Source organism: Pygocentrus nattereri, chromosome 1 (assembly GCF_015220715.1).
Source record: "Pygocentrus nattereri isolate fPygNat1 chromosome 1, fPygNat1.pri, whole genome shotgun sequence".
Lineage (NCBI taxonomy): Eukaryota > Metazoa > Chordata > Actinopteri > Characiformes > Serrasalmidae > Pygocentrus > Pygocentrus nattereri.
The window spans coordinates 30,412,953-30,430,956 of NC_051211.1; the positions used below are offsets into that span (position 1 = coordinate 30,412,953).

Here is an 18,004-nt window from a genome sequence, read left to right on the forward strand (position 1 = left end):
GAGTCACAAAAGACCTTCTTAGAAGGCAGATAAGACATCAATTTGTTTTACCTGCAAGTCTACGGGAGAAAGCATTGTGTGTCTGCTAGCAAAGTAAAAAAAAAAACAGACTACGCCACCTGGGAAGTTTCACCCCAGGAAATAACCCATCAACAAACTAGAGCAATTAAGCACACAGGTAAGCCTGAAGGACATCCAGAGACATGGGTTTGAGATGAGACATTTATTGGTGTTTTTATGGACTATTAATATTAATCTAAAATAAACAAAAGAATATATAAAATAGGAGCTCCAAGAAGGGGAAGTACTGGCTGTGAGCATCCCACTTTCATTGGTCTAGCCTGGCCAAAAACCTAAAATCTCCAACACACAAAAGTGCAGCGCACGTGAACACACCACAGCAAGTAAGGTGCCAAACCACAAGTGACAGACAGGAGGGGAGAATCCACAGGAGCACCCCACCACCAGAAGGATAACACACACACACTCGGGTGTCCTATAAAGAGAGTCAGTTAATGTAACATGCCAAGACCACTTGATCCAAAGGGAGTGCTACACAGCCAATACATTACAAAAAACAAAAAACTAATTTGGTTGATGTAAGAGGACAACAAGTATTTACTTTAAAATATCCCAAAAGCTTAAGTAATCAAAACAAACCATAAACCAAAATAAGAAAAACCTAACACAAGGTATAATCAAATAAACACGCAAAACCAACCAACCAAATATGAATCAAAATGGGTCAAAAGCAAGTCAATGTAACAAAAACAAACTGAAACAACAAATTCAAATCAAGATAAACAAAACAAATAAACACGAGAGAAACAACAAAACAGCAGTGGCTCAAATTACTATGTAGGTATTAAAATAAAATAAAAAAAACCCAAAAGTTAACGGCAAGTTGGCCGCTTCCAGAGCCTGCACGTTTGAATGGTTATGCGCCACCTAGACCGGTCAATGGTGACGCTCATATCCAAACCTTAACTGCCGCTATTGTAGCTAGGTGGGAAATAAAATTGTTATTTCAGAGCTTTCGGTTTGGAAAATAACAATATCCTTCTTGTTATCAGCATCCTTTCTGTAAGTGTAATTGTGGTGGGTAAATGAACACCGGCCCTTTAAGAAACTCGACTTATCGCGTGGTTTGAGTGTCTCTAGCGAAAGTTTGTCATCAGAGCACATGGTTTTGTACAGATTGCGTGGTGGAGTTAGAAATGTCTCGGAGGGAGAAATCCACTGGTAATTATTTCATCCTTAACCCCAGTAGTAGTAGGTGTTAATAATAGGTGTCAAACTATTATACAGTGTTCCTGTAAAGTATACAAAAAATAAAACGTTTACATATAGTTTGAGGTGTATGAGATCATATTCAGCTGGCTCTCCCATTCCAGCAGAGATCTTAGATGTTCTTGAGGATATTAGTAATAACATTCTGTAACTTTAAAACTGTAAATCTCTTGTGTTGAAAATAGAACTATGTGTACGCAGTTGAGAGCAGTTTAACTGTGAAAAGGGAGTCTCTAACGTACCTGAGATGTGAGTTTCTTTTTGTTTTCTCTGTATCATGTATTGTATTTCTTTGTTTTACAGTCGTAAAGCACTGCCGTATTTATTTGGTCTTATGTATATTGCACTTTAGGTTGTACTGTGTTCCCTCAAGATAAAGTGCGCCCCCATGGATTTGAAATCCATATGAAACTTTATAAAAACCGAATACAATTTTTGGAAAGAAAATAAGCAAGCAAAACAAGAACAGTACTTTTCCAAACAAAGTAACAAGCAAATAAACGAGCCCCAAAAAGAATTTGTGTCCTGTGTGGTACCTTTTCCCCAGGCTACACTATGCACAGGCTCATCACCTGTTACCCATTGCACCAGCCCCCCATACACCTGCATACAGACACCACCCTGGAGCTCCTCGCTAATACACCAGAAGTGCTGGAGAAGGGGCACGCCAGCACCCATCAAATGACCATCAGCCCCAACCAAGTCAAGCTCCAAGCAGGAGGAAGTTGTCTATGCACAAGGTGCCACTGTGCTTATAAGCTAAAGCTAATGGCTAATTGTAAACACCTGGTGCTTCAGAGAGGGGAGGGGGAAACAGCACAGTGCCTCTCACTACAGTGGCTGACAGGGCTCACAAGCCAATCACAACCAGCCAAAGGCTCTGTTGGTTACAACTGCATGGGGTATATAATATTGCTGGTCACCAAGGACAGGCAAGGATGCTCTACCTTGCATGAAAATGCTTTTTCTGGCCTAAAATGGAGCATGATTTCAGAGAGTATATGAGGTGTTGCCAATGATGTATTTTGGCCAAAATAACTGAGCCATCCATGAGAGCACGATTAGAAAGGACTACTGCTACTATGGAGTTAGTGTGTTAGGATTTCTGGAGCACTAAGGACAGAAAACAATGTTCCAGGGATGTGCTTGTAATTACAGAACCTTTTACAAAGCTGGCCCATGCATTTCCATGTTCAAACCAGACTGCAAAACAAGCCGCCATGGGTTATGGGATCATGTCTTTTGTGTGTATGGATTTCAACAGAGAATACACACCAATCAGGGCGCTAACTTCGAGAGTGCACTCATAGCAGAGCTTTTGAACCTATCAGGAATCTTAAAGTCACGTACTACAGCATATCACCCCATGGGCAATGGGAGAACTGAGAGACTCCACCACATACTTGGCAACATCCTCTTCAGGAAATGCATAAGTGGCCTGAGCAGATTCAAACACTGATGTTCGCATACAATGCGACTGTACACAAAACAACAGGGTATGCCCCTTTTCAGTTAATGTTTTGTCAAATTCCAAGACTCCCTGCTGATGTAATGTTCAAGCAAATAGTGTGTGATCCTGTAGTTGTCGACTGTGGAAGCTCTTTGCGTATCTTCATGAAGCAGCTGGTGTCACACAAAAGCATGCAGCCAAACAACAACATAGACAAACCAAAGGTTAAAACAGAAGGGTTAAGGGAACACATCTCAGTGTAGGAGACAGAGTACTCATTGCGAACAAGGGAGAAAGAAGAAAGTGAAAATTTGCTGATGGTACCCGACAGTCTACACTGTGGAAGACAGAAATCCTCAGACCAATATGTACAAATTGACAAATGGTGAAGGAAATCACAAGGTTGTACATTGCAATTTGATTGTGGATATCAGTTTTCTGCCTGTAGATACACGTAATAAGGTGACAAGCGATGACCAGTTCAGTGATGGATGTCCAGAGAATGAGGTATGCATTTTGGACTATTTTGAGACCTCAGAGCATGAAAATCCAGAGGATAGAAGTACTGGCTGGATGTCAGATAATTCTGAAGATGCAGAGAGTTTGATGTCATCTGTTCATGGGGTTAAAGAAGATGGTAATCCCAGTCCAGAAGATAATGAATCTAGTATTCAAGGAGATGACAATGAAGAAGAACTCACACATAATGCTGGTGTAGATAGTCCAGATTATGATTCAGACCAATCAGTCATTACAGACACAGTCTCAAATGCTCCTGGCTTATCAGTACACACTAGTACTGAAACACAGTCACACATCACTGACACACAGGGAGTTTTTAGGGAGTTATAAAGAAGGTCAGTCGCTTGATTGAGTCTATGGCTCAAAAGTCTTTTAATGTTGAGGATTTTGCTAGCATAATCGTTAAGAAATCCCAGTCACTTCCTTTTGTTTTAAGAGCTCCTTTTGACAAGTTAGTGCAGAACATTTTGGAAGGATTGTTTTCATGTTCACTATGAATTTCAGAATGTAAATGGGGACCAGGTTACTATATGGTGTACAAGTCACCATAGAATTCCAGGAAAATCTAAGGCCTGATGAACCTTGAGTTCCTCCTGACCTGTTCAGCGGGTAGCTCATATAGCTAAATCACTGTGAGAAGAAGGTTCTTCATAACATGTGCCATTTGTGATTAGATATGCTTTCCAGATACTGAAGTCTAGCATATATTCTGGAACTGACTGATCAGGACATTAGTGAAATTCAAAGGGAGGTGAATGTAGTGGATGTGGAAGATTTGTTTTTATTTCACATAAAGTCCTTTCTCTATTATTTTGGTAAATATCCTTTATTTATTATCTTCTTTATTTATCTATGTTTTTTGGTTGGTTTTACATCAGGGAAAATTTATTGTAGCAAACTTTTATTTTGAAATAGGCTTGATTGGCGATGTTATTGGTGTTGGACTGCTCACTATCCTGAGTTTGTGGTAAAAGCTGAGAGGATAGTGTGTGTATGTGAGAGAGAAAGAGAATTCATTCAGTGCTGTGGTTTTACCACTCTCATTTTGGATACAGAGAACGACAGTACAACGCAGAAGGTTTTTGGAGTGTAGAGGGTGCAGTTGAGCCGCACATGAGTGCATGCACCGGTTACACCAGTAAGTGTGGAAGAGAAATATGGCAAAAGATTTTTGTTTTGAATTTGAGGCATACTTTGGATCATTGTCTGCTGGAAGACCCAAACTATGGCCCAGTTTTATTTCTGCTGATACTTGATACTAGATAGAGTGATCCCATGTATTTGAATAAATTGTCTTGGGTCTTTGAAAAGAAAACAGCCCCATAGCATCACAGGTCCACCACCATACTTCACACTGGGGATGAGGTGCTTTTCAGCATGGCTATCTTTTTACCCATGCCAAACTCACCTTTGGTGTTTGTTGCAAAAAGCTCTGTATTGGTCTCATCTGACCATGGTCCAACTGAAAGTTCAAGTAACTTTAACAAACGGCAGGTGCTTGATGGTCATTAACAGCAAAGCCTTTTTTCTGACCTGTGTATGACCTGTTTATGTTTCTGGATTCTGTCGCTGGTTCGTCTCTTTATTAAACATTTTAACCAACAGCTTACCCAACAGCCTGACCCATTCAGACACCTCACAGGGAATTTGGCCTGTGTTTCTCACATATATTGCCCAGTGAAAAGTTATCTAAATGTACATGCTTCATATTCCTTGTGATATAAAGGTCTGTCTATATTCAAACTTGCACCATGCCAACAACCTCTTTCAGTTAGATCAGTTGTTTTATTATAGTTCCTAAAAAGTGAAAACTATAAAAACTTTGTACATTAAAAAGTGAAATATGTTGCAGTAATAAATGACATCGGACATCTTGTTGAAAAGTATCAGTATTATGGCCTGTTAAACCTTATGATCTTGCATGATGTAACTCAGTTCTGTAGTATGAATCACAACATGCAATTTAGTCAACCAGTGTCAGCCCACCCTCTGATGATGTTGACTCTTTGTGCTGTGCTGAAGAGTTATGAATTTGAAATATGAGAAAGAGACTGCGAGAGCATTGTCATATGTTAACCATGTTGTAATCCCTTCATTCATCCAACACAAAAACCTACCAAAAAATATTTTAAGTGTGTTCCTCTGTGCTGCTATATTTTCATGCAACACCAATACTGTAAGGTAAGCCTAGTCTTATGTTATTTTATTATAGAGCTCTTGAAGGGATTTGGTGTATTGTTAGGTAAAAGTCTAGTGTGCACCAGATGCCATGTGGCGAGCATCAGATGCCATGTGGCGAACACCAGATATGTGTGCAGCAGGTGTTAGATGCACACCTGATACGATATGGTGAGTACCAGATACTACTAAGCAAGCCCCTGATTCAATGTGGTGAACACTAGATACCATATGGTCTCAAAGAGCTGCGTTTACATTGATAAAATGTTCATGCTCATGTTTTGATTCACTCTGTATGGTTCTCTGGGGAATGTCCTTGCTTGTCATTGTGTTCAGAATGTGAGTGTTAATTCACAAACACGCGCACACTCAGACAGAGGGTTAATCTTAGCTTTATTGCTGTGAAAGCCATTGCCCTTCTCGTCACAACTGAACAGCCAATCAACGCCAAGGACTTCATCTTGGTCATTGTGATTGGAGGGATTCCAAAGGCAGAAAAAAGGAAAGAAAGAGCCTGATGATGCTACCAGTTAAACAGGCAAGAAATCCCTCTCCATTACAGTAACTCTCTCTCTATCTATATCTATATCATCTCTATATCTATCTCTTCACCCATTGTTCCTACTCTTTTTCTCTCCCATTCTCCATCTTTCTCTTTGACCTTTTCTCTTTCTTTTCTTTTTTTCTTTTGTTCTGTCACTCTCATTTCCATATCTTTCTCTGTCTTATTTTCCTTTCAGGCTTTCTCTCTCTTCCTTTTCTTCCCCTCTCTCCCTCTTCTCTCTTCTTTCCCCCTCTCATCCCGATTCACTCTCTCTCATTTTATTTCTATCTCCTGCCCTCTTTCCCCTTCATACTTTTGCTCTCTGTCACTTCTCCCTCTTCTCTCCCTTCTTTTCTTTCCGTTCTGTCTCTCCCCTCTTTCTCCATCTCCTTATCCTTCTCTCATTCCATCTTACTTCTCTCTCCTTCTCTTTCTTTCTCTCTCTCGCTCTCGCTCTCTCGCTCTCTATCGGTGATATCACATTGTCGTGCACAAGCATCCCTGTGGGTTTCACAGATAACAACGTCAGCCCCCTCCCTTTCTCTCTCTCTTACTCTCTCTCTCTCTCCCTCTCTCCACCACTCCCTGGTGAGACTCCTCCTCCTCTGCTTCCCTCTGTGACTCCCTCTCTTTCTCCTGCTCTCCTCCATCCCTCTCTTCACATCTTCCCAGCTGAAGCGAGCAGCAGCAGCATCATCTCTCCACAGCTGCAGGTAGGCAAGCTCTGCTCTGTTTCTCTGCTGCTTTGGATTGGATGCAAATCTGGCAGGCGAAACACAACCCACCCTTGGCTTTCACAGCGTTTGGCGCTGTTTCTTGATCTTGCTCCCTCTCTCTCTCTCTCTCTCTCTCTCTCTCACACATGCGCGCACACACACACATGCACACACAGTGGTTTGGTGGCTTTGATAGAAATGTCACTTGGCACTGAAGCAACTGGCCTTTGTTTTCTATTAGCATTGAAAATAGTATGTCCAAAGCTGGTGTGTGTGCATACATATATGTGTGGGTGGAATGCAAGACAGAAATGGCAGGAAGGAGGTGTGTTTTCTGCATCAGAATCACTTTTATTGGTCAATTACACATGAGGAATGTTTTGGTGCTCATATAAATTGATGTAAGCAGTGGTGTTGATGCTTATATAAATGTACAATACAATGTATAAATAGTAAACAAACAGAAAGGTGTTCCAAGCAGCTGCTTTCATCCAAAAGAGGGAGAGAATCCCCCCTGCAGCCACTCTAAATCTGATAAACCACTCCATCCCTCCTTTTCTTTCACTGTTTTCTGAGCGCTGAGGATTTGTCCTCGCCTTTGGACCAAACTCTGGAGAGAGTGAATGATAACGCTCAGTGAAAGAGTGAGCCTTGGAGATCATATTTGTTCTGCTTTATAACAGCAATGTATATCACTGGAATGAGACTGAAATGAGCCAGAGGCTCCATGGTATGTTTTGGTTTTGCATTTTTAGCCAAGTAGACTTCCACTGTTCATCCAAAGTTTTAGCTTTTACTATTTTTAACCTCCTGAACTGTAATTCAGAGTAATAATGTAAGTTTATTTTTATCTGCTCTGACACTAATCTCTAAATTACACAGTGAGAAATTTGAGTGTCCTAATACAAATTAGCATGTCTCTTCATCAGTTTGCAATAGCTTGATAGATCAGCCCTTGAAATTCAGACATATTATTCAATTGTTAATTTTGAGACATGTAATTTATTATTTGGTTAACGTATATAATTAATATGTAGGTTACATAGTTATGAGAGTCTGTGTCTTTTTGATTCCAAATACCTAAGGGTGTACACCAGCTGTGGAAAGTTTCTGTATGTTTTAATGTACATGAACTTATCATCACAAAACCTTTTGACTTTTTCTTTTTTTTTTGCATATTTTGATTCAGGAAAAATGATTCAGTAGAAATGTGCGAAATTTACTTGGGCATGAATATTTTGCATTTCTATTAAAATTTAACATCTTTTCCTTTAATTGGAAAGTTCCCATTTTACAAATGCAAGGTTTTGTCCCTACGGCAACGTTTTTTTTCTTCATCAGTTTTAGTAACGTATCAAAGTTCCTGAACTTTTGACAGGTTTCACAGATAGCTGCTGATAAAAACAAACCCCTTGCGTGATTTGTGGAAGCTCTTCACTAGTCTTTGTTAAGTAATGTTAAACTTGGTTGAACTGAACTGAACTGTTGTGTTGCATTGGTCTGGTATGTCATTAGAGCTAATGCAAAACTAGATAGGTTAGAGTTGAACCTGTGACTTTGTCATACACAACATTGTGACTGGTTCAAGGGATGAATTGGTAAGGCTATTGCCATGCCACTGCAGCTCCACAGCTGTTACAATCACAAACTCTAGCTGCAAAAATGTCTTTGATAAAAATGCACTTCAGTCTTAAGCCTCCACACAGCTCTGCAGCCAAACTCATGCAACAGCACAGCAAGGTTGTCACATTTTTCATGGTTAGGGCTGCAATAGACTAATATTAGAAACAGGATAAGGGACGAAAATCAACAGTTAATTTTACAGAGCGTTGTAGAAAGCAAAAAACTCAAAAAAGCAAAAAAAAAAGAAAGAAAATTTTACATTCAAAAGCGATAACTTTGTTAATAATAATAATTATTGTTCCCAGAATTAGTATGAAGGCAGTAATGATTTTCATAATATTATATGTTCTAGAATTTCCCTTGTCCTGTAACTTTCTCAAGCTCTCCCTCCAGCAGTACCACAATCAAATGCCTTCAACCAGGCTCAGAAGTGGGAAGTCAGAGCTTTGAACTGCGTCATTTATAACCTCTACATGTTCGAGCAACAAAGTAGGAAGAATATTAATGCCTCCATGAAAGCGGGTTTTGTTAGCAACAAACTAATATTAGTGATACGAGTTATAATTCTTTTTGTATTTTTGAAACAGCTAACTTTATAATCATTGTTATAGATTTTAAGCAGTTATGATGTCTAAATGTTGACTAATGGAAATCTTATTTAAAAGTAGAGAACGTTTCTTAATTACTATTTGACGTCACATGCTGAGCTGGGATTTGAGAATACCATTCCAACTTTCTATGTAGGAATTCCCAGTGGGGTGTCCAACAAGTCCAACAAGTCTAAATTCCAGTCCATCAAGGCATATAATGCTATTAGCATGTCCCCCTAGTAAATTTTTGCTTTACTCATTATGGGCCTCATTCAGTAGCTGTTCTTAAGAAGAATTTTCTGACATGCACCAATGTTTTTTTGTTTGGAATTTGTTCGTAGAAAAGAACAGAATCTATGGACACTTAAGAGCACAAAGGTGTGAACAATTCTAAGGTTCTAACAACACATCATGAATCTGTTGCAGACTTTTTTTTTTTTTTAAAAACTTGAATGATGCCTAGAGCTGTTGCCTAGCTTTCTTAACGTCAGATTCTTTCTATGTACATTTTACTCCATTGTCTCGAGTCGTGAGTCGACATCAACTGCAGAAAACCCACAGCTATGCAAAATTTCCACATGGCTACATACGTCAAAAAATTGTTTGGTGAAAAATCTAATTTTAATGGTGTCTGAAGTTTTACCACTGAGGCGACAAGGATAATGTAGCTGACAAGTAAGCTTATTAGCCTGCCAGTTAGCATGGTTGTGTCTGCATGTATGCGACCCTTACGCAAAGTCAAAATTAAGTTATCTGAGACAGACATGCTTGGATGGTTTCTAACATTGTATGACACACTGTTATTCTTAAAATGTACAAACACTGGAGTAATTGCTTGTTAAAAAGCCTGACAAATGAGCCTGTTTCTAACTGACCAACTGCTTGTCCATTTGTCATTAGCTCCTATCTGTCCAGAGCAGGTCAGCGCGTGCTGTGTAAGTGCAGAGAGTAAGGACAGCTCAGCTGGAGCATTGGGCTTATCCCCCTCAGCGCAGATCCTTTTCTGGAATACATTAGCTCTCAGGAGCTGCAGCGAAATGTACTCTGAGCTGTACCAGAACCCTCAAGTTGAAGCTAAGGTGACTGTGGTCAGTAGAGCATATTTAACGCAACTGCTCTATCTATATTACCACAGTTTTATTCTTTTGTATCTTTTGCTGTGAGACTAGACTTCACAAAATTGTAGAAAAAAAATCTCACTCAACCTAATGAGAAACTGTAGCTCACAACTCAGTTTATATCATAAATCCTACTTTTAGAGTGAGATATTCATACAACCTAATGAGAAACTGCAGCTCACAACTCGGTTTATATTATAATACCTACATTTCGAGGGAGATATTCATTCAACCTAATGAGAAACTGTACCTGACAACAGTTTATAATCACAATACCTACTGTAGACATATACTGCTCTCTGTGTTTAGTGTTGTATTATATTTCATTATATGACATTATATTATACTGGCTAGATGTCTGGCACCTCCTCGCAAACAAATAAACTTCACTTCTCCAGATATATGGCTGGTCCACTGGTTAAATTAAGGTTTGGATTCTTCAAGAGGTGCCGTGACCCAGATTGGACATCTCATCTCTATGCTGTAGGTGAGTGCACATTTTGAAGCAAACCCTGAAACCAGTAGATTATCCTCCTCTTATTGACAGAATGGAGGGGAAGACAGCAGTAGTGTGTTTAGTCCTGTATTGTGGCCTTTGCCGTAAGCCCATGGCAGGAGGAAAGTCATTTAGAGTGAGATATTCATTCAATCTAATGTGAAACTGCAGCTCACAACTCAGTTTATATCACAATACCTAAATTTAGGTGATATATTCAGTCAACTAAATGAGAAACTGCAGCTCACAACTCAGTCTAGCTCACAATACCTACATTTAGAGCAAGATATTCATTCAACCTGAGAAACTATAACACACAGCTCAGTTTATATCACAATACCTACATTTAGAGTGAGATATTCAGTCAACCTATCAGGAACTATATTTGGAGCACTTCGGCTGCTTTTTGAACAAAACACCAATTAGGTTATTTGCACATGTCAGTCTTGAATTTAATTCTAAGTGATAAAGAGAGGTTGGAAATTGATCATGTAAAAATGAATTAAGGTCATTCTTGGTACGTAAAACCACACATTATTAGTACTTAACATATTATTAAAACATGAAATAAAAATGGCACCCTTAAAATTTATGGTCGGCTGCTAGGTACCAGACATGACAGTTAATTGTCAACTTTAATCAAATAAGTTAAGTTGAGAAGATTTGAGAAGATTCTGTAAAGATAATATTCCTAAATATTCCTAAATTGCTTGTCTAATATGAATTTGTTTTAAAAACTCTTATCTTTACCTGTTATATCTATAATTAAGACAAAAAGATAGGAAGTTTCTGTAATACAGCCCCAGGTTGTTAATTAGTGCTTGGTGTTTTGATGCTCCTGTGAGTTTTGTTTGTTGTTAGATTTTTGTAGAAGACAGAACGGATGGTGTGTGTTCTCGGAGAAAGAGTCAGGTAACACACTCCCTTGAGACATCGTCAACACCACCCCCAGAAATGGTCAGTGTAGGCTGGACCTGTTTGGCTGGTTGGATGTGGCAGATGTTTGGACCCGAATAAATAACGGCCCCCTGCTGCTGCCAGGGGCAACGCCATCTTTTATTAGGCTTGTTAAATATCCATTAATGAGAGGAGATGGGCCAGCAGCGCCGAGGGCAACGGGCAGTAAACAAACCCTTCTGCTGTGTGTATATGTATGTGTGGCCAGGTACTTTTTGATATTTCTGGAATTTTGGGTATTGTCCACAGCCTTCACAATGCTGTAGAGTGATGACATTTCAATGTATGTGTATTAATCCCAGTTTGTGTTAGCCATTATCTAACCTGTCATTAGTGGTCAGTTTCTGAATATGGCTGGATAGTTTTTGGGTGGTGTAAAAGCATGGAAAAAACTCCACCAACTGCTGTGTTTGACACTCGTGCCAGCATACATTACCATGAATGCTACCAGATCAGTGTCACTGCTGTGCTAAGAATGATCTACAACCAGCAATGGGATCAAAAAACTAAACAGTGATGAATGAAGCAAAGGGCGTTAGATCAACAGATGGCGCTATAGTCGGATTGTCGGCATTGTGCACCAATATAACAGACCTATAAAGTAGGTGGAGCTCATAAAGTGGCCAGTGCTTGGAAGCACAAATTAGGTGTTTCTAATAAAGTAGCCAGTGAGTGGAAGTATTTCATGTGGTGTTTATTTTGTGCACCCCCATATATGTCTGCATTTGTGTGTATGGTGTGTGTGTGTGTGTGTGTATCCTTTACAGCAAGGTCAGACCAGGGGCTTTGTGAGACAGACATCTTTACAGAGTACCTTCAACAGTGATCCTGACTAAGTTTAAGCTTCACAAACCTAACAAACACAGCTGCAGTTTACTCTTTTTGTGATAGTGGTTAACAACTTTCTTTGTTAGCTCAGATTTTGATGCTCCGATGAAAGTGTGATATGACAAACAGCTAATCGCAAGAAACATGAGGAGAAGTCAGCCAGCCCAGTTTCAAAGACAGAAATATAAACAATACTACATAAAAGAAAGTAAAGCATGTATAGCAGTAAAAGCAGTGCAGTCTTCTCTGCCACCATGTTACACTCTCAGAAAAAAGGAGTCACATTAGATGAAACTATCAGTACCCCACTTGTCTGTTTGCTATACATTTTTTAATCTTGTTTCCTCTCAAGGTTTCTTCCTCTTGCTCTTAGGGAGGCTAATGGGGGCTAGGACCCAGATCTTTCTGTAAAGCTGCTTTGTGACAACACCTGTCTTAAAAAGCGCTATATAAATAAAGTTTAACTTGACTTGACTTGACAGGGGTGGTACCCTCAAGGGTACATCTTAGTACCTTTGATCAGGGAAATTAGATTTTCTAAGTTGACTCCACACATGTCTCATCCCCAGGCTTTTTATTTTACTGTTCTGTTTTAACACACACACGCTATATGTGTATGTACTTTTCACCTGGAAAAAACGTATTAAGAAAAAAACTTATTATGCCACAAACATCAGAAAAAAAAGGAACAATTTAGGCCTGCAGCATAAGTTCCAGTGGTAATATAGCTGAAGCACCTCCTGAAAATGTTCATAGTTTTATTTGTGTTTTATTTCACATAAATGTAAGTCACCTACCAGTTTAAAAACACTTACACTTTCTGGCAAACATCCATATATGTCTATGGTCATTTTCACTGAGAACACAAAGTAACCTGCTAGTATAAGATCAGTCTTCTCTGCCTTAATTTTGGAAGCAGCCATTTGAGATTCAGCCTGGGTTAGATTCTACTTAAAGAGCATGAACCAAATTAAGGATGCATGAACATCTAACGGTTAAATGCGTAAAATTACAACAATGAGACATATTTTACTCTCTGGATCCCTCCCATTGATATAAAGCAGGTCTACAGAATTGCTGGTGCCCATCATAAAGTACATTTAGTCTTATTGTTATGAATGCATTACCTAGGACTGTCATGAATTCACTTTCTGGCAGTAAGGCAGGCTGCTGATTAAGTGTGTTGATTAAGTGTGTTGATTAAGGGTGCTGACTTACTTTGTAATTTAGACACAGATGATAAAAGTATGGGATTATGAGAGTTTAAAATTTACTTGATATATCGTACATCTCACCAGGGCAAATGGAAAGTAATCATTTTCATGGGTAAAACAACAATTTCACAAGATGTTAAAACATGAATACCATGGCTAAAGTCTAATTTATCTAAAGATACCTGTGCTTGATTTCAGACATCAAGTTACATAGCAGCAAAGTACTGACTTACTTGGACATTCATTACATTACACCTATTCATCATGATTTTTCATCTAATAATGCTGTCTTAGGACTTTCCAAATACTTCTTTGTATTGCAGGGGCATTTGGCCAGAGCCAGCATCAAACTCCCATGTCTCTTTTGTCCAGGGGATTGGAATGGTTTTGTTCCCAAATCAACACAAGGTTTCTTGTAGTTTGGTACAGTATGTGGTATGCCTAAATCAAATTTTGGCTTTGAACGTGGTGCTGCAAATCAGACTTACTGTGTGTTTTCATAAAAAATATGTAACCTATGTAATTTAATTGAATGATTACATTCTAAGAATTTCCAGCACCATGTGTGTTTGAATATTGAAACATAATATAGCATTTTCTCAAAGATTTCAGGAAAAAGGCTTATTGTTTCCTATTGCTCCACATATTGCTTTCACCAATTCAGGCAGTGTTAACAAACTGCCATCTCAACAGCCAGATGTACAGCTCCCTTTCAAATGCTTCAGCACCCTGTAGCAAAACTCTACAGTGCCACCCCTGAACACTTTTCCTACAAGTAATGTATTAGACACAACAGTGTTGCTGTGTTTATTTTACACACATAAGTGTCACTGTTAAGTGGAAAGTGGTCCACCACCCAAAATATCCAGCCAAGATAAGCTCTGTGATCAGAAACTAACAACTGATGAAGGAGTAGAGGATGACCAATGCAAACTATGCATCAGAAGACGGACTACAGGCTCCAAAATGAGCAAAATAGAGCTATAAGACGGACACCAGTAGCCGGATTTCAGACATTAGCAGAGCCCAGTGCTGCAGCCTTGGGGGTGCATTATGGGTGAGAGAAATCCAAGGTCATAAATACTATGAGTAGCCAAGGCCTCATGGGAAATGTAGTTGAACAAATGATGTCGTTATCAGACTATAGAGAGATTTCCAAGGACACACTCTGAGAGGAGCATGTTAAACTGACACAGCATACATGGGTCCATTTACAACAAGGATAAGGAATATATGTGCTTGCTGATTGCATTATCAAAGTTAAAAGGCCCATATTCCACATTTCTCTTGCTTTGTATTGTTTCTCCTGAGGTCCACTTCAACCATTTTGTGTGCTTTTATGTACCAAACACAGTCATAATTCATTTTTACAAAACCATTTACCATCTGTTCATCCCTTAGAATTACACAGACTGATATCTGTAAGTGTTCTGATTGGTTGCCCTATTTCAAAAAACAGCCTGGACAACACTCAGGACTAAACTGCTATAGACTGAATGGCTGTGACAGAACACAGAAACAATGTTTGAAACAGGCTGTTTTTTTATTATTACTGAACAGAAAACAAGATGCACAATGATAGCAAAGATACAAATAAAAGTTTTCCCACCAATCACCCTCCCTCAGCTGGTATGCCAAAACAATGTTTACATACAACCCCAATTCCAATGAAGTTGGGATGTTGTGTAAAACATAAATAAAGAACAGAATATGATGATTGCAAATCCTTTTCAACCTATATTCAATTGAATACACTACAAAGACAAGATATGTAATGTACATACGGATAAACTTTATTGTTTTTTGCAAATATTCACTCATTTTTTTGAGTGAATTTTTATGAGCATTTTTTTAGTCTAAAGACCAAGTGTTTTAGTTAGTATAAAATCAACAAATGTAATTTCACCAGGGGTGACCAAACCTTTGCATACAACTATATGCACATAAAATGCTGTGCAAAAGCCTTTACCTAACCACATTATTTAAAACCCTTTATTTTAGCAATAAGTGAGTTTGTAAAATAAAAAAATTGTTTTCAAAAAAGTAATGAGCTCATTCTTTTCAAAAAAGAGTGAGCTAATTTGAAGAAAAAAAATTGGTTCCTGATTTTTCATGGATGCCCCCAGCCATTTCATGGATTTGTTAAATGACATCACCAGCACTCTTATTTAAATATAACAAAGTACTGATTAACCAAACCATAGATTGTAACAACAGATAATGCTGCACAAGTCCACAAGGAGAGGACTGGAAAGGGTTAAACAAACACATCAACATACATCAACATCAACAGAAGATTTATTCTTATTGTATTAGTATTTTTTGTATTTATTATAATATTATACAACCCAGTTTACAAAACAGTTGTGACGCTATGCAAAATGTAAAGAATGGAATACAATGACATACAAATCATGTAAACTCTATATTTAATTTAAAATAGTACAAAGACAATATCAAATGTTGAATCTGAGAAATGTTTTATTTATTTATTTATTAATTTATTTATTTTTTATATATGCTCATTTTGAAATTGATGCCAGCAATCCATTTAACAAAAGCATGTTTGCCACTGTCTATCACCTCTTCTTTTAACAACACTCTGGTTGGAAACTGGGGAGACCAATTGCTATAGTTTTGAAAATTAAATGTTTTCTTGTTCTTCTTTAATGTAGGATTTCAGCTTTGTTGTATGTTTCATTTCATAATACAACAAATTTTTCAATGGTCCAAAGATCTGGACTGCAGGCAGGCCAGTTTAGCACCCGGTCTCTTTTACTGTAGAGCTGTTGTAGTATGTGCAGAGTGTAGTTTGACATGGTCTTGCTGCAATAAGCAAGACCTTCCGTGAAAAAGACGTTATCTGGATTGTAACATAGTCTCTAAAACCTGCATACATCATTCAGCATTAATGGTACGGTGCCCATACCATGTGGCTCTAATGCTGCCAATGCCATCATGGATGCTGGCTTTTGAACTGTATTCTTTAGCCAGGAGTATGCAGCGCCCATGATTTCCAAAAAGAATTTCACATTTTCCTCAATCGGACCACAGGACACTTTTCCACTTCACCTTAATCCATCTTAAATGAGCTGAGGCCAAGAAAAGGCGGCGGTGTCTCCGGATCCTGTTATATATGGTTTCTTCTTTGCATGCTAGAGTTTTAACTTGCATTTGTGGATGAAGCAACAGATTGTGTCCACAAATACTGACTTTTGAAAGTGTTCCTGAGTTAATGTAGTGATTTCCACTACAGACTCATGTTTGTTTTAATGCTTCCTGAGGGCCCGAAAATTATGGCCATGTAATAGTGGCTTATGGCCTTGTCCCTTGCATACAGAGATTTCTCTGAATTTTCTGAATCATGCAATGATATGAAATCCAAGTTCTTTGCTTTTTTACATTGAGAAACTTCATTCTTGAATTGTTGCACATTTGATCATGCAGTCTTTCAGAGTGGTGAACCCCTCCCCATCTTTACCTCTGAAAGACTCAGCCTCTCTGGGATGCTCTTTTTGTACTCAAACATGTTACTGACCTGTTGCCAATTAAGGGGTTGAGAAAGAGCAAAAGATTTGTGTTACCCTTAATACAAGGGCTTTATGTTTACGCTTACATTACATGCACAGTAATAAAACTTAAATAGCTTTAATTGAGCATAATATTAAGCTTTACGCTAAAATAAATTTTAGTTTTTGAACATATTCCTCAAAAATAATAGAAACCATTAAGTGTTTCTCTTGGTTTCTGGTAGTTTTGTAAAGTGTTTTGGCTGATGGTTTAACCTGTTTCCAATGGCTGATTCATATGTTAGCGACATATACAACCAGCACAAACAGTCGCTGTTTACATCAGAGACATTACAAATGAGGAGACTGGCCACTGGTTGAAATATGAACGAGAACACTCAACTTTCCTATAAGGACTTTGTGCTTTCCTACTGCGCATGCATTCCACTGGTCTGAAACCACTGGTGTGAAACTGCGGCTGTAAATCTGCGGCTCTGCAGCCAGACATTATTGCTCTAAGATGTGAATGTTGTCCTTGGGTGTGAGAGTTACAGAAGCCCCTGTCACCACTGTCTGTTTATTTACTGAAAGATGGTAAATAAGATACTGTACTTCTGCGTACGTCGTAAGCAGACAGTGCTGTACAGAAGAAGAAAGTGTGATCTGTATGATGACCTTGTGAATGTCTGAGATAAAGCCTGATTTGTAAACATCAGAACACTGCTGATATCATAAGATAAGCAGCCAGTACAGGGATTTTCTGTTAGTACATGGATGGAATTATGTCCACAGTGTGCAAAAGCCTTAGGCAGCCAGCAAGACTGGAGTGTTTTTTTGTCAGTAAAACAATATATAAAATTGGATTAAATGTAATTAAATATACATGCCTTAGCAAAAACGTTGTAACCCTTTCCAGATTGGTAGATTTCACATCTTTATTTGAATCTCTTTAGAATGTGCCCTCATGTG

At 38.6% G+C, this 18,004-nt stretch overlaps 1 protein-coding gene across 2 annotated transcripts in view; it reads left to right on the forward strand.

Annotated features, from left to right (window-relative positions):
- The first annotated feature begins 6,598 nt into the window (after nucleotides 1-6,598).
- Nucleotides 6,599-18,004, forward strand: part of syt1a (synaptotagmin Ia) — a 393,465-nt gene continuing 382,059 nt past the window's right edge. For both annotated transcript variants that reach the window (XM_017709110.2, XM_017709112.2), the window contains exon 1: nucleotides 6,599-6,697. The gene's annotated coding sequence lies outside the window, so the exon portion shown is untranslated. The remainder of the gene's footprint in view (nucleotides 6,698-18,004) is intronic.